The sequence below is a fragment of the Sinocyclocheilus anshuiensis genome, unplaced genomic scaffold (assembly GCF_001515605.1).
Source record: "Sinocyclocheilus anshuiensis isolate Anshui unplaced genomic scaffold, SAMN03320099.WGS_v1.1 scaffold323, whole genome shotgun sequence".
Lineage (NCBI taxonomy): Eukaryota > Metazoa > Chordata > Actinopteri > Cypriniformes > Cyprinidae > Sinocyclocheilus > Sinocyclocheilus anshuiensis.
The window spans coordinates 127,066-130,335 of NW_015548198.1; the positions used below are offsets into that span (position 1 = coordinate 127,066).

General features: G+C 37.4%; 1 pseudogene; it reads right to left on the minus strand.

The window, feature by feature from the left end:
• The window catches only part of LOC107653243 (plakophilin-4-like), a 58,505-nt pseudogene that overhangs the window by 22,784 nt on the left and 32,451 nt on the right, over positions 1 to 3,270 (minus strand).

Here is a 3,270-nt window from a genome sequence, read left to right on the forward strand (position 1 = left end):
CCCCACTACTTAAGAAACCCACCCTTAACCCATCTCTTTTAGAGAACTACAGACCAGTTTCCCTTCTTCCTTTCTTTGCAAAAACACTGAACGAGCGGCATTCAACCAAGTCTCTGCCTTTCTTACAAAGAACAACCTCCTCAACAGCAACCAGTCTGGTTTCAGAAGTGGACATTCAACTGAAGTTCCCTTCTGGTGGAATGACCTACCCTGCTCAATCCGAGTCCTTAGCCATCTTCAAGAATCAGCTAAAACACATCTCTTCCATCTTTATTTGGCTCTCTAACTCTAACATTCTCTATTCTAATTCTATTCTTAAAAAAAACGTGTCCCTTTTAGACTTGCACTCTATTCATTTACTACTTGTTTTCTTAAAAAAAAAAAAAAACTAACACTAGCTTTTCTAATCTTTTTGTATTCTATCTATTTGTTTTCTTTTTATTTATTATACAATTAACAAAAGCAAAAAGGCCTCTAACACTAGCTTGCTCTATTCTTTTTTCTATTCTGTTTTCTTTTTATTTATTATATAATTTAAAAAACCCTTGCTACGTGTACTGCCTAACTGAGACTTGTTATATCACTTGCATATCATTGCTCTTTTGTTGATTTTGATTGCTTCCATTGTCCTCATTTGTAAGTCGCTTTGGATAAAAGTGTCTGCTAAATGACTAAATGTAAATGCAAATTAAAGTCTGATTACTGTAAAGGATACAAAGAAAATCATAATTTCAAAATAGAAGATAATTTGAAGAATGTTTTGGTTGCCATTGGGGGATCTTTTATGTTCCACAAAAATGAAGTTTGACATGAGGATGAGTAAATGATGATAACATTTTTATTTTTGATCCCCTATCCCTTTAACTTAGGGTGATTTTCTCCAATTAAATTGACATTACAAAAAAACGAAACAGAATCATTGTCATTTGGATTCATATAAGTACTTAGTATTTGCTGTTTTCTTACCTGTTAAGCTGTCTGGTCGCGGGTCTATCCGCTCGTAGATCTCATAGCTGTGTGTAATATATGGATTAGGTACGTCATGCAGAAACGTTCTTGACATCATCGACCCATAATGCTGTGGTACTGCGGTCATCCCCGGCCCGACCTGCTCGTCATCTCTCACAGAGCCTACACCTCCAGAATAGGGTGACATGGTGCGGCTCGAGCGGGAGAAGCCCATTCTGCGCAGGGCGGCAGGGGAGGCCTTCTGTGGGACTGCAGACAGGGGGGTGCTTGTGAAAATGGAGGATAGAGGTTTAGGTTCAGTCGTAATCGGCAACCCATAGGAGCTTCCAGGGGTCCGAAGAGACCCTCGAGACGGAGAGAAGCTGCTTCCGTACAGCGACTGAGCACGAGTGGGCATTGAACCAACTCGGCGCATAGCACGACCTGGTTTAGCCCTGTCCATCATTCCGGACACCTACAAGAGGACGCAAACATCCTTTACAGCATCTACACATAGATAATTATGATTAAGCTGCAATTATGTTAAAGGTGACATATCATGAAAATCTGACTTTTCCAGGTTTTAAGTGCTATAATCAGGTCCCCGGTGCGTCTACAAACCAAGGAAACGTGAAAAAGATTAACCCAGTAACTTTGTTTGGTAAGCATTTTTCTGCAAGCGTCTGAGAAAACGAGCGTGTCAGATTTCGCTCCCTTGGTGACGTGGCAAAGGCATCTCATTATAATATTACCGGCCCTTAATCTGTAAGTTTCCACCCACGGCGCCGTTATTGTGTTTTCGCAAGCGACAACAGTGTACCAGCTCTAATGCCATGGCGAAAGTTTGAGCAAAACTTGCTAACTGTTCTGTCTTTGGCTGCACAGACGAGCACAGAACACTGTAGAGTCCCAGCCTCAGACGAGATGTTTTTAGCAGGTGCGAGCCATAATGGCGCAGCTCTATTCTGGAAAAGGGGGCAGGGAGCAGCAGCTCATTAGCTTTTAAAGAGACAGGCCCGAAAAACAGTGTGTTTCTGCTTCCACTCAAAATAGGCATTTTCAAAATGATATAATAAATGATCTGTGAAGTATTTTGAGCTGAAATTTCACAGACACATTCTGGGGACACCAGAGACTTATTACATATTGTAAAAAGGGGCATAACATGTCTCCTTTAAAATGAAAAAAAAAAAAAGAAGATCTGCTGATATAACTTATCAATCTTCTTAGAACAGATTCCACTGAAAAAAGGGCATATAACTTGTCAATTACTCTAAAAAACTGTTTATACTTGACTCGATAGATTTAATTTTCTGTCCTGTTATTGGACAGAAGTTTTACTGGTGTGTAATTTAGACTTTTTATTTCAAATCAAATCTCAGGTTTTAGTCCTTCAGGTACCGATTTATCAGTTTGCCTGTCAGAAAGTGTTTCTCGTGTTCTCGGCTGTCTATTTTAGAGCCGTCTAGTTTTGTTTCGTAAAGCTTTGACACACTCTACTGCTTTGGCTTTGTTTGTATACCTCATAAGTGTGTCTTCTTCTATGGGATCGAGCCGGGAAGGAAGAATTACAGTTACATAGCAAGTGCCAAAACCTTTACCAAATTTTGTGCTATTTTGATGAAGTAAAATAATTCTAAAAAAACGAAATATATATTGTAGTACCATATTAAACTGTAAAATTATTTTAAAAAGCATAATTTACAGTTCAGATACAAGTTTTCACAAAAACAAAGTTTTATAAAATGATAAACTTTACATTTCAGCCTTTAAACCACTGTTAAGTAAATGGATGAGTCAAAAGTATTAATTATTATATTCATTTAAACAATTATTATCAATAAATTATTATATCAATTAAATAACATAAATTAGGGGTATGCGATATTGACAAAAAATTATATCTAGATCATTTTCTGGGATTTTATCGATAACAATAATTAGACGAGTGTTTTATTGTGCTGATATCTTAAGGACTGCCGTGGACAGCTGACTCCTGAATTTTTTGATATTCTTCATATTCTGTGTGCTGGTCAGTTCACAGCAGCAATTGAAATTAATAATTTCCAACAAGTTTTATGGGCATTTTTACCTTTAAGACACTTTTTCTAAAAGTGTGCGCCATCTTTTGAGTCAAATTCTTGCATTTGGGCTGTTACCAAGCAAATTAAATCAGTATCAACAAAATGTATCTTTGCAATGCAGAGGAAACACAGAGACTGCATTAGAAGTGCCATTTAGATGCATTTACACAATGTTTAATGCAGCTCTGAGGGACATGAAATACTTTTACCTGCAGTTACAAATGCATAAATAATGTTT